Genomic DNA, 23754 nt, shown 5'->3' with positions numbered 1-23754 from the left:
AGGGGGACGAGCTGCGTTTGTGCCCAGAGTAAGCCCAGCCAGGGGCGGGAGGCCTGGGATCCTGGCCCAGATCTGCCACCAACTCCCTGTGTGACCCAGGACAGAGGGCTCTCTCTGTGCCTCAGTTTCCCCAGGCCAGGCTGAGAGAGGCCCCTGGAGGGCTCAGAGAGAGTTCGGGGGGCTCCACTGAGCTCACATGCCTTGGCCTTGCTGTCAGCCCTGCTCAGTGCTTCTGTCCAGCCCTTGGGCTCCCTTGGCCCCAGTCCAGGATTGTAATGAAACCTCTTATTCCTGTACTTTCTGGGGTCACTGTCATGTGGGAGGTGGTGACACCCAAGAAGGTCTTGGACTCTGCAGACCTAGTCAGCAGTGTGGGGCAGCCGGGGCAGCCTGCCCCCCTACCCCAGGAGGGAAGAGGGTCTGAGGCCAACACCAGGGGGGAGGACTCCCAAATGCAGGACCGTACACGCAGCCCTACAGCCTGAGCCTCACCCCTGCATGGCCCTGGCCCTTCCTTTCACACGCTCAGAATGGACTCCCAGGGTACACCTTGTGTAGCTCTGGGGTGTCAGATGGGGATACTGAGGCCCACAGAGTCTGAGAATGAGACTCAGGGTCGCCACTTGCTCACCCCGACCTCTGCCCGTCTAGCCTGTGCTCTCACCCCTGCACGACAAGGTGCTTCCCCGTTGCTGAGGCAGCCCCACTCACCTTGGACGGCTCTCGTGCCTGCTCGGAGCTAGCATCTACCCCATGGGACTCTCGCGGGGATCCTGGTTGGGGCCTGGAGTCGCAGAACCTGTCCTAGCCCCTGCCTTCCAACACCCCCATGGACGCACAGGCAGACACCGAGCCCCTGAGACCTCTGTCCTTAGGACGCCCAGCCTTGCTCCCTCCCTGCTCAATGGTTCTGAGTCCTTTTGGTCTGTGGGCCACTTGGGGAATCTGATGAAAGCCAGGGCCCTCGACCCGAAACAATGCACCCTCCCCTGCCGGCACCATATGCATAAATGCACATCTAGTTTTGTGCAGTTTCAGCGCTCACAGACCTCCTGAGTTCCCCATCCCAGGGGACCCCTGTTAAGAGCTCTGCTTTAATCGATTCCCAGGTGACATGGTTAATGTGACCTGTTGTGTTGTCCTAGGATGGGAAGCTAGGCGTGTCAGTCCCGTGGCCACGCTCTTGCGGCTCCACCCGGTGCCTGGCTGGGGCCTGAGTGCTGTGATAACCCACTCATTCTTTCCACAAACTTGAGTCCTTGATGCCTCCTCTCATTGGAGGGTAGGGCAGTATTGGGAGGCACTGGGTCAGGCATGAGGCTGAGAGTCAGTTGGGGATGTGTCTCTGGAATTTGCCACCTGCTCCTGGCCTCTCTACGGGCCTGCTGGCTGCCCAGACGCCCTAACACACATACACACACACACACACACACACACACACACACACACACAGACTCTAGATGTAGACACGACGACACACACGCCCTTCACAGTCACTGCTGCAGACCCACACAAGCCCCCTCTCTCCGAGCACCGCACACCTGCACACAGCAGTGCCCTCTACCTGTACCCACGGGCTCGCCCCAGCCTCTCTCTGCACAGAGGGAAGCACACCACAGCTTCCCTGTTGCTTTCCCTTCTCCTCTTTCCCTCCCTCTCCTTCCCTAGCACATGAGCCCTGTGAGAGCTCAGAGCTGGACCTCAAAGCCCGCTCCCCTGGAGTTTTCTACCAAGGCCCTTCCCATGTTGCCCTCACCCCCTGGGCTCCCCTGAGCCTCAGCCTAGGGTTCCCAAGACTGTGATGTTCCAGGGTTTCCTGGACACCTAGGGAAACCTCCTGCCCCAGCCCTGGGAGCCCTGCCGAGGAGCCAGAGGCCTCTAGCCCCGACCTGTCTGTACTGCCTGTGTGACTTGGGCCACCCTCTGCCCTGCTGGCCTTGGTTTGGGAGAGTGAAGGTATGGGCTCCACATTCTCCAGCTGAGGTTCTCAAACTGGTCCTAGAGCCCTGGTGTCCCTGAAGGGGCCTGGGGGCTATGGGGGTGGTGGTGGGGCTGCATAGGTCCCTCCCATTTCAACCACAGCAGATCTGCTCAGATCTGCATCTTATATTGGGTTCCCGGCAGGATTTAAAGAAAAAAATTAACTCTTTATTGAAAATTCAATAACACATCTTGTAGGCAATGGAGACCATGAAAGTCCCCTCGTCCCCCACCTAAGAGGCGATCACTGTACTGTCTGGATATTATCCTCCAGCCTTTTGGGGCATAAACCAACAATCTGCTATTTATAAAAATGGGTTCCTTCTGAAATAGCATTATACAGCTTGATTTTTGTTCATATTGTTATACATAGAGGTGCCTCCTTCTGTCAAAGGGCTGTGTGGCTGTGGAGTGTTCCATAGTATGGATGTGCTGTATTTTGTTTAAACAGTCCCTTACTGATAAACATTTAGGCCATTTCTTTTTTACTCTTACCAGCAATGCAGCTATGAGCATCCTAGAATATTTATATGTGAGTGCTTATGCTATCGTTTCTGTAGGAGAAGCTCCTAGAAGTGAGATTACTAGGTGGTAGGGTGTGTGGGTTTAAAACGTTATTCAGTACTGCCAAATTACACTTCCAAAGGTTGAGCCAATTCCCTCTCCTTCCGATGGTCCATGAGTGCTCATTTCCTCACATCCTTGCCAGCACTGGTTGTTATCAATCATTTAAATTTTTCCCAGTCTGATGGGCAAAAAATGATATCGTGTTGTTTTCATTTGCATTCCCCTGATTGCTATAGAGATAGAACATCTTTTCATATGTTTATTGGCCAATTTAGTTCCTCCTCTTCGGATTTCTAATTCACTGCCAATTTTTCTCTTCTTTTGTCTTTTTTTCTTATTGATTTGTAGGGGCTCTTTGTATATTAGTGATATTTTCTTCCAGTGTCTCACTTGCCTTTTAACTTTGTTTATAGTGTCTTTGCTGTACAGATGTTTTTATGTGTTTATATAGTCGGATTTATCAAATTTTCACTTTATGGCTTCTGGATTTAATGTCTGGCATAGAAGGCTTCCCCCACTGCATAAGGTTTCATTTCAAATAAGAATTTTATTGCTGAGAAATCTTTGCAAAGCCCTGGTTTATGGGTTCCTCCTGGCAGCTGCAGCACTGGCTCTGGGGGAGGGAGGGATGGCCCCATCGGCCCATCCATTTCATCTCTCTGACTCTCTCTCTGTCCTCTGGCTTTGGGGAGACAGTTGCTCTTTTTTCGGGCCTCTGTCTCTCGTGTGCTCTGTTCCTCCCTTTCTGTGTCTCTACTGTTTTCCCATCCCCAGCTGGTTCCCCATCGAGCAGCGGTAATTAGGGATGTGAGATGGTGGCTGTGGCAGCCCTCAGTGGGTTGGGATGGGACAGTGGCTGTTAGGGAACATGCCCCCCTCATCCTCCGCCTGCCAGCGCAGCCCCAAGTCACATAGGCTGGCAGAACGGCCCCTGGCTCAGTTCTCTTTCTCACAGAAACTCATTTCCTGTTGCGAGGCTGAGGGAAGGCTCTGAGCTAACCCCCCTCCCTCCTCCACCAGGAAGCCATCCCAGACAGCCCCTTCCTCCACTTCCACAGCCCTGGACCTGGCCTTTCCCGTCTGTCCTCACTGCTCTTTCCCTGTCCCCTGCCTTCTCAGCGCTGAGCAACCTGGGGTCCACCTGGCCACCTCTCAGGGTCTTGGTTTCCGCCTGTGTGAAATTGGTTGTGGGCATATGTAACAGCTGCTGGGAGGTGTGGCCCACGTGGGATACAGCAGAGCTGGCAGGTCATCCAAGCCAAGCTCTGGAAGTTGTCCCCTCTTGCCCTCTCAGTACTACGCCCTCCAAAAAACCCACTACAGGAGAGAATTTGCGTGCTGCTGACAGAGATGGGGACTTGAATTCCACGAGTGTGATGGCTGATGACTAGGGCTCACTTCTTTTCTGCTCCACCCCAGGCCCAGTGCTATGCTTGGCCCATGGGAGGCGCCCAGGAAAGCAAGAATGAACAAGGAAAGAGTGAATAGTGCAGGAGGATGCTGAGCCTGGGGGAGGAGAAGGGCAGCCAGGGCACCAACTTTCTTTGAGCTCCTTCTGTGTAGCAAGGTACTTTTCTCATGGTTCCTCATTTCTGGGGATTGGGGGTGCTAATGGGGAACACCCCATGACCTCCTGGAGGTGAGGGCAGGTGGGCTCAGTACTGCCCCACACTGCAGGCCTCTGTGTGGGGGCTGTAGGGGGCCTTGGGCTGAGGGAGCAGTTGGGAGACAAGTCGGGGTCTCTTTGAAGCACGACTCAGAAGCACATAATTGAAATCTCTGAGGTAACTTCCCTGGGCTCCTGCAGCCCCTTGGACTTCTGTCCCAGCCCCCTCTCCCTGACTATGATGGCCTCTCTCCTCTCTGAGCTTCTGGCAGGCAGGGGTGGTGTCCTTCACATCTCTTCATCCCAGTCACCAAGCACATAGTAGGCGCTTACCAAAAGTAGAATGAATGAATGAATGAATGAAAAACCAGGGGTATTAGGTAGAGGGTTCAGGTCTGGGGAAGAGGAGACCTGGGTTCTGGACTTGACTTTTTGGCTGACTTGCTGGGTTGACCCTGACCCTCACTGGGCCTCAGTCTTTCCATCTGTACAATGGGCCTTTCAAGCTCTGTGATTCTGTGACTGTGTTGACCAGAGCAGGCACATGTCTCTATCTCTCTCTCTTATACACACACACACACACACACACACACACACACACACTTGCATATACACACACCAGTACTATCCTCTTTGATCACAGTGTTCGCTGAGCACCTACTGGTGCCAGCCCCCCATAGTACTGAAGCCACTTTAGCAGCATCCTGAAGTAGCTGTTTCTGTGGAAGTCTCACATTCCCCGGGGCATGTGTTAATTCTGTTGAAGACGCAGGCATCTGATTCCCAGGGCTCCCTGGGCTCCACTGAGGGGGTAAGGAGACAGGAGGGCAGGTTGGAAGCACCTCCCCCCACCACCACCTCTGCCATGGTCCCCATCACCCCCCTGGGCTGTGAGGCCTGCAGCTGGGATTTCATGTCCTTTCTAGGACTCAGCACACAGGCAGGCCTCGTGTCCAGGAGAGCTCACGGCTCCCACTGTGTCTCCTCCCCTGCCCCAAATCATTGTCATGCTCTGCCTGTGGTTGCATTTCCATAGCAACTCCTTGTGATGCCACTGTGGAGAGTGGGAGCTTCAGGAAGGTTTGGGAAGAAGGGATCAGGAGGCCCATTCATTATCATGGAACATTGGCAGCTGGGTGCTTGGAGAGGAGCTGTGAGGATGATTTGTCCTGCCAGCTCAGGTGGAAATGGGCTCAGGGCTGCCAGCCAGGTGGTCCGGAGGCCTGCCAGGGACAGGGCTTTGCTGACTTGTGCCAGTCTACTGGGAGCCAGCTTGGGCGTCCACTCAGGGTACCCCTGCCTGGATAGACCTGGCTTGGAGGACCCAGGCCTGAGGAACTGCCCAGGCTCTGGCTACCCCTCTGTCCCAGGCTAGCATCACTATGTCCTGTCCTGTCCTGTCCTCCAGGGTCAGCAGCCATTGGGAGGCACCCTTGGGACCTGCTGGCAGCAGGGGGCATAATTTGGGGCTGGTGAACTGTGGGGCTAGGCAGGCCTCTCTTATTGGGTCCACACTGCTTGTGGCTCTGTTGTCAGGAGAAGAAAGCCAAGGTGGACCCTGAAACCGGCCCAATTCTCTGCCTCTTTCTTGGAGGAGAAGTTTACAGCCCATGAAACGAGAAGACTTGCCTTTAGAGAGTCCCTCCATCTTCACCTACCATATAGCTAGAAATTCCATCTTTGCATGTTAGACTTGAGGGAATGTTGACTTTGGGAGAGACTCAGAGGCCTTTGCCATCTTCCGCCCACGTTATGGCAACTACCTCCAAGCCCCCTCCATCCATGCGTCCATCCATCCCATCTGGAAGGCCTTGTGAGTCCCCCTGGGGACTTAGGCCTGTGTTTTATGGTGCCATGTGGGGAATTAAGAGGAAACGGACGGGCTTGCCTGGCCTGTCAGGAAAGAAGGGAGCTGCTAACCCTCGTGAGGGCTGCTGGGAGCCAGACCCTATTAGATGCCGACTTTCTGTGTCTCCCTTTCACCATCATGGTTATAGCCACCTCTGGGTGCTACCTGCACTCGCGTTTTCTTAACCCTTGTCTTTGCGTTGACTCACGTTTGAAGGTGGATTACCCAGCGCTCCCCACGCCACACATCCATGAAATCACAGCTGTGATATACTTGTCATTTAAAAAAAAAATACACAGAAATATAAACACACACCTATGAAAATAAAAATGTTTGTCTACATCCCACCTAGAATCCCCTTATGTACCTCCAGCAGTGTGCCCCATGCTTAGAGAATCACTGATGGGGTTGGAACCTCTTGGCAATAGCTCAGAAAGGGATTTAGGTCTTTATGTGAGAGGGGATTTTGGGTCTTGGTCTGAGAGGCTGAGGAAACTAAGGCTCAGAGGGGGAAGCTCGGCCCAGGGCCACACAGCCAGCAAGTGAGGAAGCTGGGAGTCGACCTGCCTCCTCGGACTTCCAGCCCCAGGCCTGTGTCTTGGGCCCTTGCCAAGGAGACAGGACTCCCTAGTGTCTTCCTCCACTCATGGAGGGTGGGGGGACAGGGACCTGAGCTGCTCTTGGAGAGTGTTTGGTGAAGGAATGAACTAGAAGAGGCTGGGGAAGGAAGGCGGGGAGGTGGGTGGCTGGGAGCAGAGGGCATCCTTGGGAACCAGGAAGCTGGGGCTCAGGCCCAGGGAGAGGCACCCCTGGTGCTCTGCTGTGCCCGCCCTCAGGGGCCAGCCCCGGGGCCTGCTTCCTGGAGCCAGGCTGGGGGGGAGGCAGGCCCCGGTGTTGGCTGGGCACCTCCTGTGCCTCAGGCCATGTGTCCCTTGTCTGCTTGTATCTTCCCAGCAGTCCTGGCGGGAGGGACGGTATCCCCATTTTACGGATGAGGGAAGTGAGGCTCAGGGGCTTGACTTTCCTAAGGTCACAGAGCCAGTGGGTGGAGGAGGCATGTTCAGACACCCCCCTCTCTTCCTGCTGCCAGAATCTCCATCATTCCCAGAGCCCCACCTGCCCTAGATGGTGGCATGTGAGTGCACGTGAGTGTCAGTGAGTGAGGGCATGTGTGTGTAAATGCCAGTGTGTGAGTGATATGTGAGTGTGTCAGAGAGTAAGTGCATGTGCGTGTACATGTGAGAGCACGTGAGTGTGTATAAGCACAAGTGTGCCAATGAGTGAGGGCACGTGCGAGTGTGCAAGTGTGAGTGTGTCAGCAAGAGGGAGAGTGTGTGTGTGTGTGAGATGTGTGAGTGTTTATTGCCCAGCCGGGTGGGAGCAGACTCCCTGTGTGCATGGCCCCCCGCTGCTCCCCAGAACTGCCGTCTGCTGCTCCGCTCTGGCTGACGGCCCATCTCCTTTTCCCACAGCCTCCTGCTCCCACAGGCCCTGAGGCTCCTGTGCCCACAGGCAAAGAGAGAGACCGGGTCAAACCAGGCTGATCCCCCAGCAGCTGCACTCCCCAAACGCCTGCCCGACCTGAGGTAAGAAGCTGCTCTGGGCCGCTGGGAGAGCGGGGCTGGCGTGGGCCATGGGGGGTGGGTGTGGTGTCCCCAAGGGAGAGGCTGTGGGAAGGCCATCGAGGGGCAGTCTCTCCGGGGGGTGTTCCCATCTCTCCATCCCACGTGAATTCAAGTCCAGGAGGTTTGATTTGGCTGGGCCACCTCCCAGTAGTGCTTTTGCTATGGCAGGGCCCTGGCAGCCAGCTCAGAAGCCGGGGTCATTTTTCTGAGTGATGCGGTCTCACGGGCGTGCCAGCTGATGGGTTCCCACGTGGCATGGCACGTCTCTAATGGTGAGCTGAAGGGCTCTGTCCTTGGTTCTGTCCCATCGTTAAACAAATGTGTGCATGACTCTAGGTCAGGAGGGAGTGGGAACGTGTGGACTGAGACAATCAGGGTCCAGGAAACTGTCAAGAGGCTGGCACTGGCTCCAACGTGTGGAATTTAATGGGGCTCCAAGCCAGAGGCAATGTGTGGATCCACACACCTTCAAGGCAGGATGAGGCTCAGCCCCAGGTGTGTGCATGTGACAAGCACTGGTGGCCAGGTGACCTTGGCTCCGTGTGAGCAGAGTAGATGGCCTCTTGGACTGTATCACAAGGAGCAGGACACCCAGAATGTAGGAGGTGACAGACCTTCCCACTCTGTGTCTCACGTGAGGGGATGTGGAGAAACTATAGCAAGTCCCAAAGAGGTGGTAGATGGGGAAGTAGGGGGGCCTGGGTTGCTGCCTTGCCTGTGACTTTGAACAGGTGACTTCCACACTTTTTCCCGGCCAATGCTTTGTTCTGGACAGGCCTCTGTGACCCCTGAGAAAGTTTGCTACACAGAAGGAGCACCGGGGGAGGGCTCAGGGCAGCAGTCTGGACTGGAATGTTAACCCCATTTTTCAGAGAGAGAAGACCTCACGGCTCAGCAGGGCAGTGGACCTCAATCCCTTCTGCTGAAGGACTGGGTGACAGTTGTGGTATGGCTGCGGCTCAGCCGACACTGTCCTCCCATTCAGGAGGCCGCGGGGTGTGGCAGGGAGCAGACGGCTGGATTTCCTTCCTGGGTGCTAGGGCTCGTTTTGAAGTCCAGTTACCTCCATCAAAATATTCCTGCTAGTCAGTGAGCCCCGGGTGGAATGAGCAGCTGATTAGCCCCTCCAGTTTAACCTGTAATTGCTGCTGGGAGATGGGGAGAGAGGGTGTGGTCAGGGTTATCTGCAAGGCAGCCAGGGGTGATGGGAGGACTGGGGGCAGGGGCGTCAGGGAGGAGGTGGCTGGGCCCTGCCCATCCCCCCCCCACTTCCCCATCAGGGGCTGCAGCAGCCTTCCCGCTGGCTAGGCGACAGTGTGAGGCACCGGGAAGCTCAGTGGGCAGGGAGACAGGGGAACTAACAGGGGCCCCTCTCAGCTGGGGGGCTGGAGAGCCCTGAAGAAGGGCTGCCTGAGCTGAGCCTGGAAGGCTGTAGGATTCATTTAAAATGTTCTGTTTCTCTGATAATAAAAAAGCCTGCATTTCTCCATAGAAAATGTGAACACTTGGGTGTTTTACCTGTCAGTCTTTTACAAAATACATATTTATATCATAATTGGGATCAAACTGCACTTACTGTTTTCTAACCTGCCTTTTGCACTTAATACTATACTAAGATCATTTTCCCATCATTAAATACTCTTCTGTAATGTGATTATTTATTTATTTATTTATGGCTGTGTTGGGTCTTCGTTTCTGTGCGAGGGCTTTCTCTAGTTGTGGCAAGTGGGGGCCACTCTTCATCGCGGTGCGCAGGCCTCTCACTATCGCGGCCTCTCTTGTTGCGGAGCACAGGCTCCAGACGCGCAGGCTCAGCGGCCATGGCTCACGGGCCTAGTTGCTCCGCGGCATGTGGGATCTTCCCAGACCAGGGCTCGAACCCGTGTCCCCTGCATTAGCAGGCAGATTCTCAACCACTGCGCCACCAGGGAAGCCCTGTAATGTGATTTTTAATGGCAGTGTAATGTTCCAGCCTGTGTGTGCCGTAGCATGTTTAACCAATTCTCTGTGGTGGGGTTTGATTGTTTCCCGTGGTGTGTCATCATAAAGAATTCCTGGATGAACAAGATGACGTATGTAGAGTTATGATGGGTGGAAAAGGATTGGGGGAGGAGGAGGGTCCAGGCTAAGCAGAGGTATAGAGGTGGGGGACTTTGGAGTGTTTGTGGAGTGAGGTGCCCAGGAGGGGGGCAGGGCTGGTCACCGGGAGCCTTCGAGACCTGCTGAGGAGTTGAGACTTGACTAAGCAAAGCCCTGGAGGGAGCTCAGGTCTTTCTTTGCCGTCTCCTGCCTCCTCTGGCTGCTCCTGTGGTCGGAGGGGAGGGGGCAGGTTGGTGGAGTGGGGAAGGGCAGGTGCGGCTGGGGGTCCCAGATGCCACAGCCCTTGACCTCTCGCTCCCTGGAGGGATCAATGGCATTTAACTCAAGCCCCCCTCTCTCTCTGGTGAGCCCTGCCCAGGTCTCATTGCAGGAGGGACACACACACCAGCTCTGAACACTTACTGACTTCTGAATCAGTGCTGCAGCTCAGACAGGCCTCCCTTCTTCCCCTTGGTGGAGGGTGGGAGGTGGCCCATGACCTTGGAGAGCCAGGAAGGGAGGCTGGGGGTGGGGTGTCTCTTCCAGGAAGCTTCCCTGACCTCTGGGCCCATCTGGTAGCCCCCTCCCAGTCCTCATTTCCCCGTGCACGTGTGTTCACACCAGCACTGCTCACATGCTGGGCGGGATTACCTATGGGCGTGGGTCTTTCTCCCCACAGACCTCAGGGCAGACCTAGCCTGATTTGCCCCTCTGTTCCCTTTATACCAGGTGCTGCACAAATGCTTACTGAAGTCATTCATTCATTCCATGGCTCGTTCATCATTCGACACGTACTTATCGAACACCTGCTGCGTATTAGGCACTGTTCTATGTGCCCAGCATTCACAGGTGAATAAGTTAGACCAGGTCATTGCCCTCACAGAGCTTAAATTCTAACAGAGTAGACAGAAAATGACCAGAGAAGTAAATTCATAATAAAGGTTAGGGAATAATAAGAGCCGTGGAGAAAAATAAGGCTGGAAAAGGGAGAGAGCATGCGGGAGAGCTGTTCTCTGCAGGGTGGTCTGGGAAATGCCTCTCAGCTGAGCTGCCCTGTGAGCAGAGACCTGAGGAGAGGGAATAGGCCCCTGGAGGTCTGGATAGGCTCTGAGCAGGGAGCAGCCGGTGGGGAAGAAGGGCTGAGAAATGGGCTTGCGGGGCCTCTTGTTAGAGAGTGTGAATGGAATGGCTCACAGGCTCCCTCTCACAGCCTCATGGGGAAAAAACTGGGGAGGGGGTTGTGGGTCGGGGGGAAGAGTAGAAGCTGGTAGGCCCATGCGGAGGCCCCAGCATCAGTCCGGAGAGAGCTGGGGGACTGGGCCTGGATGGGGAGGAGTGGCCGAGGGTAGGAGACTGAAGGGGTACTGAAGGATGGACTGTGGGCTGTGAGGGGTCAGAGCCTGAGAACAGGGTGGCTGGTAGAGCCTTTGACTGAGCTGAGCTCAGGGGACCAAGGATGAATTTGGAAGGGAAAGGAAGAGTCCTGTTTGGAAGTGGTATGTTTGAAATGCCAGTATCCACGTGGAGGGGATGCACAGACCGTGGGTTTGTACAGCTGCAGCTGAGGGCAGAGGCTGGCGTGGGCATGTAAATGAAGGGGTTGTCAGCAGTCTGACCCAGGGTGGGGGTGCGGGGGGGAAGGGTGTGTGTAAAGCCTCAGACCCTGGGGACTTCCCTGGTGGCGCAGTGGTTGAGAATCCGCCTGCCAGTGCAGGGGACACGGGTTGGAGCCCTGGTCTGGGAAGATCCCACATGCCGCCGAGCAACTAAGCCCGTGTGCCACAACTACTGAGCCTGCGCTCTAGAGCCCATGAGCCACAACTACTGAAGCCCACGTGTCTAGAGCCCGTGTTCCACAACAAAGAGAAGCCACTGCAATGAAAAGCCCGCTCACTGCAGTGAAGACCCAACACAGCCAAAAATAAATAAATAAATAACAACACAAATAAATAAATAAATTTATTTAAAAAAAAACATAAAAAATAAAGCTTCAGAGCCTGGACAAGATCATGTAGAGGAGGAATCTGGGCCTTACTGCTTAGGGATCCAGCCCATGGGGGCTCCTTGCCCATGGGTGGGCCTGTTACCCCAGGCTTGCAGACAAGCTGTGTAGATTTACCAGCCTGGAGAAACTGCTGTCAGCTCACCCTCCCTAGGTCTTCTGTAACCACAAACTGGGTGGTTTATTTCTCATAGTTCTGGAGGCTAGAAATCTGAAATCAAGGTGTCAGCAGGGTTGGTTCCTTCTGAGGGCTGTGAGGGAGGATCTATTCCAGGCTTTTCTCCTTGGCTTATAGATGGTCATCTCCCCCCTGTGTCTCTTCACATGGCGTTCTCCCTGGGTATGTGTATGTCCAAATTTCCCTTCTTATCAGGGCACCAGCCATACTGGTTGGCCACACCCACCCTACTCCATCCAGTATGACCTCATCCTAATTAGTTAATTACACCTGCAATGACCCCATTTCCAGATAAGCTCACATTCTGAGGTACTGGGGTTTAGAAACTCAACATATAAATTTGAGGGGCAAAACTCAACTGGTAACAGCACGCGACTAGCCTGGGATTTCCAGAGCAGTGAACAGTGGACCGGGAAGCCCTGGTGGTGGTGAGCATCTCATGCCTTGAGGTATACAAGGTAGTGCTGAGGCTGCCCTGAGCTGTCAGGGATGGAGAGAGGAGATTCCTACCCCAGGGCTTCCTGGTGTTTGTTTCAGGCCGGGGTTTTTTTTTTTTTTTTTTGGCGGTACGCTGGCCTCTCACTGTTGTGGCCTCTCCCGTTGTGGAGCACAGGCTCCGGATGCACAGGCTCAGCGGCCATGGCTCACGGGCCTAGCCGCTCCGCGGCATGTGGGATCTTCCCGGACCTGGGCACGAACCTGTGTCCCCTGCATCGGCAGGTGGACTCTCAACCACTGAGCCACCAGGGAAGCCCTCAGGCCGGGGTTTTAATTGGGGCCCAGGAACATGGTACCTGGTGTGTGACGGTAGCAGCCCAGTCCCTGTACACTCAGGGTGGAAGGCAGGTACGCACAGTCGGGGCTGAAGGAGGAGCTCCCTGGCCTCTGCACCCGCTAGCTGGGTGACCTGGGGCAGTTGCTTTCACTTCTGAGCCTCAGTCTACCTTGACTGTGAACCAGGGACCATCTTGCCTGCTTGTTTTTGTCACAGGCCTCTGGTGAGGCTCGAAGGAGAGAACCACTGGGAAAGTGCTTTCCTTTTGCAGACATTTCTTAAGTGCGGGCTGTTTGCTAGGCTCTGTGCTGTCCCCAGGAACCCAGAGATGAGATGGTTATGGCCCTGGTCCTCAAGGAGCGCACGGGCCATGGAGGCGGGTGGGCGGGTGAAGGTGGCACTTTAGGTTATGCCCACTCTGGGGTCAGACTGCCTGGAATCCAGTCCCAGCTCTGCCTCTCACTAATGGTGTAAATTTAGGCCATTTACTTAAGCTCTCTGGGCCTCAGTCTCTTCATTAGTAAATTGGGAGTAATAATAGCATTGACCTTGTATGGATTAAGTCGGTTGGTGCACATAAGGGCTTAGAGCAATGTCTGGCACATAGTAAATGCTCAATAAATATAATTTAAAGTCATCAGCTACAGGACAGTGTGATAGAGGACAGCAGAGGAGATTATGGGGAGATGTGCATCGAGAGTCTGGCTCTGGGAACCCGACAGACGCAGTCCCTGCCCTGTCTGGGTGCCCTGTCATCCTATTAACCCCTCAGTCATCTGCCACCCTTTGTGTGGATGGTGAGGGGGGTATGGAGCAGGCATGCCCAAAGGGAGAGGTCAAGGCCTTCGCACAGTCTTAGGTGGGGGTCCGGGGGGGGGTCTGTGCAAGTTGGGGGGGCAGCTGCCACTTCTGCCTCTGCCGCCTTGGGCGCTGTGCAGTTCGGGACAGGGTGCCTGGGGTGTTTGGCTTTGTTAGTCTTTGCTTTTAGTCCATAGTTTTCATAGGTTTCGGGGAGAGGAGATGGTGGGGAAGCAAAATTAAAATTCTTCTTTGAGAAGTTAACAACTTCCCAATTAAAGGATTCTTATTTGCGAGATGCCTTAGAGGCCTTTTCAATCAAGAAGCTCTTCTGAATAATAAAAGGTGCTTGAGCTGGGCTTGGAGAGAGACAGAGTGGAGCCTGAGCTGCAGATGAGAGGGTGGGGGACACTGAAGACGGGTGCCCCCAGCCTTGAGAATGATGGTTGTGTGTGATGGGGGTGGGGTGCAGCTCCTTTCTGCTCAGCGGTGGAGATGGGGATTGGCATGGGGAGGGCAAAGAGGGGGAAACTGTCCTTACCTCCACCCCTTGCAGCCCTTACGCCCCTCTGGCTCTAGCCTGAACGCCAAACACTGGTGCCTTCTACTGTGAACCCTCTGTCCTCTTCCACTCAGGCCAGGAGAGAGTTGGGAGGAGGCTGGGGTGTGGTGATGACAGTCTGTAGTGGTGAACAGGACTTGACTTTGTGCTCAGGAGCAGACAGTTTGCAGAGGGGGCAGCACCTCTTGGCTTCTGAGACCCTGGGCTCCGTGGTAACATCCTGGGTGTGGTTTTGTAGCTGTTTGGTGGGTGTGTCCACCTGCCTTTCAGCTTGGCACCCCTACTCAGTGCTACACAGCTGGTTTCCTGGGAGACCAGATCTGTCCTGCTTGGAGCTGAATGTCTGCTGGGTGTCTCAGGAGAGCTGCATCCTCAGATCCTGCTGGGATAAGACAGCCTAGTTTCCCTGAATGTCTAGAATGTGGAGGCCTCTATTTCCTGAACCCCACTTACAGATGAGGGAGCAGTGACGTAAAGTGACCCCTAGACGCAGAGAGGGGTGCTTGCTAAAAAGGGGCTTCTCTTCCCATGTCCCCCGAGGTCTTCCAGGTCACTGAGCAGAGAGGAGTTGGAGGGGACGTTGGCCAAGGCCTTTCCCTCAGCGGGCAGTCCAGGCCTTTACCCCAGTCCCCACAGTTTCCGCCCCTAGAACCTGTCAAGGTCATTTGAGGAGACCATGCCACGGGTAGCTCCGCTGTCCAGGTGGTGTGGAGGATGGCGGGAGTGTTTTCAGTCTGCACCTGCTTTCCTACCCTCCCCCCACATGTCCTACTTTCCGGGAGCCACCGCAGCAAGGCTGTCTGTGTAAATACCCAGAACCGTGAGAGCCAGGCCCCTCCAAAAGGTCGATCAACCGTGCAAGTGCTCCCTGGAGTCCTGGGGTTGGGCCGATAATTGGGAGCAGGTGATGTGCTGGTTGGGGACAGGGAGGGCCATCCAGCAGCCTGGGGAGGGGAGGGCACCAGGGTGGGAAGGCTGCCAGCCCTGTTGCTTTGGTAGGTGCTTCACTTCTCTTAACTTCAGTTTCTCCATCAGCTCAATGGGCATGATGAGACCTATTCACAGAGGTATGTACTCCATCAGTGGGAGTCTTCTACACCCTTCCCTCTGAATCATTTAATGAGCCCATCCTTCCTGAATGCCCAGTGGTACTGGGCTTGGTGGCCACGAAATGAGTAGGTGACATAGTTCCTGCTTTTGGGTAGCAATGTGAACTTAGCGGGACTGAGGAGAAATGCTGGGAGTACAGGAAAGGGAAGGAGATGAGGGCTGGAGAAGTCAGGGAGGGCTTCCTGGAGGAAGCTGGACCTTAGTGTTCAGGAAGATTTGGGGAAGGAGGTGGGGCAGGGAGGGATGTAGAGAGGGCAGGCCTGGTTGGGTGAGCAAAGACCAGGAAGGGGATGGTAACGGGGGTGGGGAGTGGGGGGTGGGAGGGGGTTGCCTTCAGAGCCCAGAGAAGTCCCAGCCCTGGACCCCTGGTGGTGGTGGGGGACTAGAAATTGGGAGTGGGACAGCTGTCTCTTGATTTAGGGCAGGGGGCAGCAAACATGCAGCCTGAATCCCAGCACAGAGCCTGGCATGGGATGGGGCCTGTGGCGGGGGGCAGGGGTTCACTGTGTACATACAGAACTCCCCAGGCCCCAGAGCCTCGGGTGGGGGGTATGGAGACTTCGTGCAAGGCCTGGGAGGAGGCTGGTGGCAGATAACCAGACTGGCAGGATGGGCCTGCGGAGAGGCTCTGGCTGGAGGTGCCACAGCCTGAGGGCAGCCTCAAGCCTGGATTAAGGAACCAGGGGGTCTGGCTTCTTGAGGGCCACAAGACTGAGAGATGGAGAAGTGGGAGGGGTCTGTGGTGGGTTGGGAGGGCCAGGAGAGTAATTCTTATTGAGCACCCACTGTGTGCCAGGCCCTGAGTCAGACTTGCTCTGAACTTGGGCTTGCACAACAGCCCAGAGACGGGGTGGCACTTAGCTCATCCTGAGGAGTTGGAAGCTAGGCTCAGAGAGGCTAATGACTCACCTGCCCCAGGTCATTTCAGATCTGAACTCCAAACTTTTATTTTATTAAAAAAATTTTTTTGGAATATAGTTGATGAACTCCAAACTTTTAGCTTTTTCAGTGGCCCCACACTACTGCCCAGGGCTGTGGGTTCTAGAGGTGATGATCTCCCAGATTTCTCTGGGTGGGCTCAGTAGAGGGACACCCAAATATGCCGTCTTCCTTGACTTTGCCTCTCTTGGGGAGGCTCAGAGAGGTCGAGGGTGTGCCCCAATGCCACACAGCACTGAGGTCTGCAGTCCCTGGCTCCCTGGAGAGGAGGTACTCTGCTCCTCTCCTCTAGAGGGTCTGGTGGCCCCTGCCAGGCCCTTCCAGATCTGAGGACAGAGGTAATCTTTCCAGCCACAAGCCTACTCATGTGTCTTAGCCACTGAAGGAGGCTTTAAAATCTCAGCCCCAGATTAAAACCTATGAGTGCTTCAAAACAATGAAAAATTTCCCTAATAAAAGAGGAGGCACACTCAGGTGTGTCCTAAATGAATGGAGTGACTTCCGGGATTAATTCAGGATGTATGGGAGGGCACCCAGCTAGGAAAAGTGTGCGATGGATATTGTAACAAATTGTTTGCTGGCGAGAGGAATAATTCTTAACGTGCGTGGCTGCAAGCGGAAGGCACCTTGGCTCTTCGCAGCGGCGTCCCTCATTTGCTGGACCTGAGCGGGGTCTCTGCTAGGGCGGCCTTACCTCTAGGCCTCTGGACCTTCAGTGATGACCTTCCAAACCCAGAAGCCAGTCTGAGTGGGAGTGCGTGTGCCCCGAGTCTGTCCTTAGAACCCCGCCCCAGGGCCTTTGGAGTCCTGCCACCTCCCCCTGCTCTGTGCCCTTGGCCCGGGGGACAGGGCTGTGTTTGCTAAGTGGTATTCCTCCTCCCCTGCTGTGTGGGCCAACTCTTCTCAGATTTCCTGACTCTCAGGCCTGCCCATTCCTCCACCTTAGACTATCCTGGGGAGTCTCTGCACAGACTTGCTCTGAGGCTGCCTCAGTTTACCTGTCCAGGGCTTGGGCCACTGCCTCTTCCCCAGCTCCCTAGCTTCAGGCATGGGGGTTGGGGTGGGAGCCACGATGTTCTCCTTGGCCAGCACTCCCAGCCTCCTGAAATGTCTTTGTGCTGAACCTGGGGGAATGGGAGGCTAAGCCAGTTCACATGGGGAACATAAAGGAACACAACCACCGAGGCACAAATGACAGACAGGCCTCCTGTGCTCCACTCCCCACTCCCAGCCAGTGGGGGTGGGGTAACCAGCACAGGGGCAAGAGCCCTGATTTCTGGGGGCAAGTCTGCATTTAGTCCTAGCTCCCCACTTTCCAACTATGGGACCCAGACAGCACGCGTAACCTTTCCTGCTTCCTCATCTGTAAGAGATGGGATCTTTTTATCATCATCATCGTCTCGTATATTTTTTTAAAAATTTATTTATTTTAATTAATTAATTAATTAATTTTGGCTGCATTGGGTCTTCGTTGCTGCGTGTGGGCTTTCTCTGGTTGCGGCGAGCTGGGCCTACTCTTCGTTGTGGTGCCTGGGCTTCTCATTGCGGTGGCTTCTCTTGTTGTGGAGCACAGGCTCTAGGCACGAGGGCTTCAGTAGTTGTGGCACGGGAGCTTCAGTAGTTCCCGCTCACGGGCTCTAGAGCGCAGGCTCAGTAGTTGTGGTGCGTGGGCTTAGTTGCTCCGAGGCATGTGGGATCTTCCCGGACCAGGGCTTGAACCTGTGTCCCCTGCATTGGCAGGCGGATTCTTAACCACTGCACTACCAGGGAAATCCCTCGTCTCATATTTTTGAAAACAAGATCTCATTCGCCCACAGAACAGTCCTAGGAGATGGGTCCTGTTATTATCCCCATTATGCAGATGAGGAAACTGAGGCTCAGAGAGGTCAAACAAGTTGCACAGAGTGGCGGGGCCAGGACTCAGGCCTGAGTCTCAGGTCTGTAACTGCTTCATGAAATTGTTTAGAGAAAAGGTCCCGGATCATAGGTGCTGCTCCATAAACCTCATCCCTACCCATTCCCTTTTCTCAGTTGAAGAGGTGCTGACACCCTTCAAAGGCTGGGACAGAAGACAATGGGGACAGGAAGCCCTGGCCCCCTTCTCACTAACCCCTCTGGCTTAGAGCTGACCTGTCTTTTCATTCATTCATTCATTCAAGTGTTTATAAAATACCTCCTAAGTACCAGGTGCTATTTCTAGGTTCTGTGGATAGAGGAAAGTTACACATGCTTCACCTGCCCTCAGATGGTTTCCATTCTTCTGGGAATGGCAGTGAGCCAAACCTCAGATAATTTCAATAGTGTCAGACTGTGATGATTTTGGGAGGGAAGTAAACAGGGCCATGAAACAGGGAGTGGCTGGGGTGGGCTGAGTGGCTTTGGAGGGGGAGGGATCCAGGCAGGACTTTCTGAAGAGGTGACCTCAAGTCTGAGAAGAAATGGCATTCCAGGTGCCTGAAGAGAAAGACTAAGGCCTGGAAATGGGAAGGAGCTGGGTGTGTGTGAAGACCAGGAGGAAGACAGCACGCTGGTGGATAGGGAAGGAGGGAGAGGGGAGGCCCTACCAGTAGCAGGTTTTATTCGGAGCGCTAGCGGGTGGGGAAAGCTCTGGAGAGAGCTAAGCAGGAGAGTGACAGGATCTGACGTGCTTTTCAAATTCCGTTCTGGCCACCGTGGGGAGAGAATGGATTAGAGCCAGTGGCAGGGAAAGCAGGGAGCCTGGTGGGCAGGTGGGTGCAGGATCTGGAGGGGAGCCGTGGGGTCACAGCGGGGAGGAAGGTGGACTCGGGATGGTGAGAAATGGATGGAAGGGGAGATGCTGGAGATGGGCCGTGTGGGGGGAAGGCTGAGAGTCCAGGTCTGGGGAGGTCAACTTGGCCTGAGTGGCCCCACTTCCGAGATAGGATTCTGGGCCAGGCAGAAGCGTGACAATCCTCATTTGGACTTGCTGGGTTGAGGTGCCGAGGAGCTGTCCAGTGGAGCATCATTCCCTCAGGCCCTGTGGGGACCTACTGCGTGTCTCTAGACGCTCTCAAAATGACTTCTTGCATCTCTTTATACTCGTTCCAAGGTCAAACACGTTGGGTCATCTCATTGCCAAGTCCAGTTTTCAGATGAGGAAAACTGAGGGGCTCTTATCTCACTTCAGTCCCTGAACTGCACACTGCCTCCCTCTAGACCCCCGGCGTCGACACTGGGAGGAGACAGCAAGAACAGGAGTGATACTTCATAGGAAGGTGGCAGGAAAACTCGCGGAGCCGGGCACCATCTGCTGACGCCTGGGGTGTGTGTACGTGAGCACGCGCATGCGTCAGGCCCATTAACAAACAGAGAAATAAATTAACAAGTATTCAACCCACCAAATGTTCCTTCTGTTCTGTATAATAGAGCATGCGAACATAATTTTCCCCTGGAGCAAATTGCTACAGCTGAACCTGCTCCTCATTTTCCTCCAAAAACTGCTTAAAATTCTGGAACACTTGTTGATTTCAGGTCCTTTCCCTTTCTGCCTCCTGTCCCCAACCCCCAGGCTGCTTCCCTCCACCTTCCTTGTGCCAGGCCTCAGAGGAGCCAGATTGTCACAGAGCAAGAGTCCCCGCCCTGCAGATGGGAGGATCCTGGGGGGCAGCGGCTCGGGCCGGGGAGCGGGGCCTGTATGTGCGGTGAGGGGCTTTTGGAGTGCTGAGCACGAACAAAATGCCCAGGGCTGGCAGAAAGGACCAGCGGCTTCCCACTGAGCCCTGCCACAGTTGTGCTGTGTGACCTTGGGCAAATCACTGCCCTTTCTGGGCTTTAGTTTCCCTAGCAAAGTGAGGCTGAACGTGCCTGCCATCCCACGGGATCACACCTTGAGGTGTACAGAGTGCTGTGTAAATGGGAGCCACCTCCTTCTGAGGACACCATGAGCAGGGAATGGGCGCCCCCCCTTATCCCACTCCCAGGCCCTTCTAAGGAGCCTCTAGATTCAGGGTCTCCTGCCCTGCTTCTGAAATCCTCTAGGGCACTTCTAATTTTCTTAAAGCAAATTAATTTTAATCCACTTTAATTAAACATGTTTTATAAAAATGTATATTTATTTATAGACCTTCTTTCTTTCTCTGCATATCCTGATCATTTCTGTCATTCAGAGTCCAGCCCAGGTCTCCACGTGCAGGCAGCCCCCTTAGGGGTGGGATCCTGAGTTGGGGGGAGGCCCTTTCACGTTGACTACTGGTTGGCTCGGGCCAGGCTGAGTTACCTTTCATGGTGGCAGAAGGGGGACGCGGGTATCCGGTGCTCAGGAACCATAACATAACTTCCTACCCCTGTCTTGAGGGGTCTGGCTATACTTTATGGAAGATGTAAAGTTCCATCAATCCTGCAACTACCTCTACGCTCCTCAGCAGAGGAATTAAACCGCAAAGAAGCTGCTGAGACTTTGCAGGCCAGATGAAGGAGGGCCTTGGCTGGGGTCTGCCGTGTGACCACAGGGCCAGCCAGCCAGGATCTGAGCTGTCTTCAAGCCCTAGGATGGCCCCAAACCTTGTCTCCTCCAGGAAGCTCTCCTTGACTTTGACATTTGTCTTAGTCTGCTTGACTGCTGTAACAAAATACTGGGTGGCTATAACATAGGCTAGGTGGCTTAAACAATAAAAATTGATTTTCTCACAGTGCTGGATGCTGGAAGTCCGAGACCAGGATGCCAGCACAGTCAGATTCTGGTGAGAATAATCTCTGTGGCTTGCAATGGCTACCTTCTCGATGTGCGCTCACATGGCAGAGGGAGTGAGGAGTGGGGCGTGGAGAGAGGGAGAGAGGGTGAGAGAGGTATTTCTGGTGTCTCTTCTTATAAGGGCACTAATCTTATTGGATTAAGGCTTCACTCTATGACCTCCTCTAACCTTAGTTATTTCTTTACTCCAAATACAGTCATACTGGGGGTTAGGGCTTCAACATGTGAACTTTGAGGGATACAATTCCATCCATGATGCCATCCCTGCTCTCCTGTTCCCTGGCTGCATCGAAGCTGCACAGTCTAGAATTTGTTGTAAACTGTTGGCTTTAATTTTCCCCAAGGTCTCCTCCCAGCACAGTCCTGGGCACACTGGGGCCCCATAATGTCACTGTGGCTTGAGCTGCTTCCTGGCTGAGGCCAGAGTTTGAGGGAATTTCCTACTCCTTCCCCTGGTACCTGGTAGGTGGGCCCTGTACCCCAGCCTCTCCCCGCATCTAGGCTGCTTGCTGGTCATCTACGGTAGGGGAGCCTCCAGACATCCACACCTGCCACGCCCTTCCCTTCAGTCCCCACTATTGCTCACAGGGAAAAGTTCAACTCCCTTGGCCTACTCTTCATGGTCCTTCGAACCTGGCCCTTGCTTGACCCCTTTAGCCTCACATCCTGCCTTCTCCCTTGTACCAAGAACAGGTCTTACTACTTTGTTCCCTGTTTTTGTACCAGCTGTTTCTCCTGCCAGGTAGAAAGCTGTCTCCTCATCCGGCCAGTGAACTCCTATGTATTCTGCAAAACCCTCTGAAGTACAGTCTTCCCCAACTCTCTGGGCTGAGTTAGTCTCTCCCTACTCTGAACTCCCACAGCACTCTGTGCTTCCCTGTCTCTGTGTTTGATACCCTGGATGGTCCTTGTCAGGGGCTGTGTCTGGTTCACCACTGGGTCCCAGTACCTCCTCAGTGCCTGGTTCCATGATTATCTCTGAGCACCTACTTTCTAGGCACTTTTTGGACCTAGGAGGCTGTCTCCGTGGAGCTTACATTCTAGCAGAGGAGACAGACATTAAACAAGATGCATAAGCAAAATACGTATTGTGTTAGATCGTGATAATGTCAAGGAGAAAAAAAATAAATCAAGGTGGAGGAAAAAAGGAAACGTCAGCGGTGGGAGTGCTCCGTTGAGAAGACTTTAGGTAAAGACCTGAAGGAGGTGAGGGAACCACGTGGATACCTGGGGAGAGCATTCAAGGCCAGGGAACAAGGGCCCCCAGGTTGGAAGCATGCCTGGCCTGTGTGAGGAAAAGGGAGGAGGACTGAGTGGCAGGACAGTGGGGAGGGAGAGAGAGAGGGGTGGGACTTGATGTCTGAGAGCAAATGGGGCCAGAGCTTGCAGACTATTGTGAAGTTTTTGCTCTGAGTGTGTCGGGAGCCACTGCAGTGTTTTGACAGAGTGACACCTTGACTTGGGTTTTAAGGGTCCCTCTGGCTGCCTTGTTGAGGTCACTGTGGAAGCAGGTGCGCAGGGAGGAGGCTGTTGCAGTAATCCAGGAGAGAGGGATGGTGTCTGGACCAGGTGGTGGCTGTGCGGGTGGCAAGAAATGGTCAGATCCTGGATCAATTTTGAAGGGAAAATCAGTGAGACCTGTTGACAGTGGATCACCTATCCCGGGTGAGAGAAAGGGAGGAACTAAGAGTTGACCCCGTGGTTTTTGGCCTCGACAGCTGTGCAGATGGGGATTCAACTACTTTTGAAATGGGGACTTTGGCAGGATCAGGCTTGGGGTAAAGTAAGGCACTCAGCTGTGATAATGTGAAGCTTGATGCCCCTGTTAGTTGTCCAGGAGGGGTGTTGAGTTGGGTATTTGGTGACTGTGGTAGGCTAAATAATGGCTCCCACGGATGCCCATATCCTAATCCCTAAAACCTGTGAAAATTACCTTATATGGAAAAAGTCTTTGCAGATGTGATTAAATTAAGGATTTTGAGATGGGGAGATTATTCTGGATTGTCTGGGTGGGCCCCAAATGCAATCACTAATGTCCTTATAAGGGGGAGGCAGAGGGAGGTTTGACTACAAAGAGGGGAAGGCTATGTGACTGCACAGGCAGAGATTGGAGTGATGTGGCCACAAGCCAAGGAATGCTGGAGGCCACCTGGAAGAGGCCAGGAATGGATTCTCCCCTACAGCCTTTGGAGAGAATCAGCCCTCCTGACACCTTGATTTTGGCCCAGCGAAACCAGTTTGGAACTGTGAGAGAATAAATTTCTGTTAGGTCACCAAGTTCGTGGTAATTTTGACAGCAGCCCTTGGAAATGAATACAGTTGTAACAGGCCTAGAGAGTTAGTGAAGCACCCTCAGTGTCCCGGGGTCATGGAGAGAGGGAGTGTGTGCCCTCCTGTGGGGCATGAGGTCAGAAAGCCCACAATGATGGGGTCAAACCTCTGCTGTGATGATAGCAATGACAATAATAATAATAATAATGATGATGATGATGATGATGATGTTGCCATGTACCACTTGCCCAGCCCTTGATGGATGAGTAATTCTTGAACATTTGCTCCTCATGATTCCCCTGCGATGAAGGCTGGGGGCTGCGGAAGGCAGGGTGAACCCTTACAACGTGTCAGGCCCAGCGCCTGGGCTTCGCTCCTCTAGTGTTATCTCGGTGACAAGGCCCATCTCTGTGGGGTGGGTGCAGGGAAGGGGCTGAGTCTTCCCGGAGTGGTGGGAACACCTCACCTGGCCAGGCTAGAACGCTGCTCTGAGGAGAGCCCCTAAGGGCTGGGCTCTGGGGCCAGCCTGCCTGGCTTTGCATCCTGGCTCCTCCACCTGTAAGCCATGTGGCCTTGGCTCTGCCTCAGTGTCCTGTCTGTAAAATGGGTGTATTTATAGTGCCAGCCTCATGGGGTCATTGTGAGGCTTAAATTATTACATGTAAACATCTAAAATGCTTATAACATGTCAGCTTTTAACCC

At 54.1% G+C, this 23754-nt stretch overlaps 1 long non-coding RNA gene across 1 annotated transcript in view; it reads left to right on the top strand.

Annotated features, from left to right (window-relative positions):
- Positions 1-23754, top strand: part of LOC111177847 (uncharacterized) — a 79827-nt gene that overhangs the window by 16163 nt on the left and 39910 nt on the right. The window contains exon 2 of the long non-coding RNA XR_016392033.1: positions 7475-7588. This is a non-coding gene — a long non-coding RNA (uncharacterized LOC111177847). The remainder of the gene's footprint in view (positions 1-7474; positions 7589-23754) is intronic.

Source organism: Delphinapterus leucas, chromosome 2 (assembly GCF_059928025.1).
Source record: "Delphinapterus leucas isolate spDelLeu-1000000601 "Yukka" chromosome 2, BTC_Dleu_Yukka2, whole genome shotgun sequence".
Classification (NCBI taxonomy): domain Eukaryota; kingdom Metazoa; phylum Chordata; class Mammalia; order Artiodactyla; family Monodontidae; genus Delphinapterus; species Delphinapterus leucas.
Note: the sequence above shows the minus strand (reverse complement) of the source record. Positions and strands in the feature narration are given on the sequence as shown.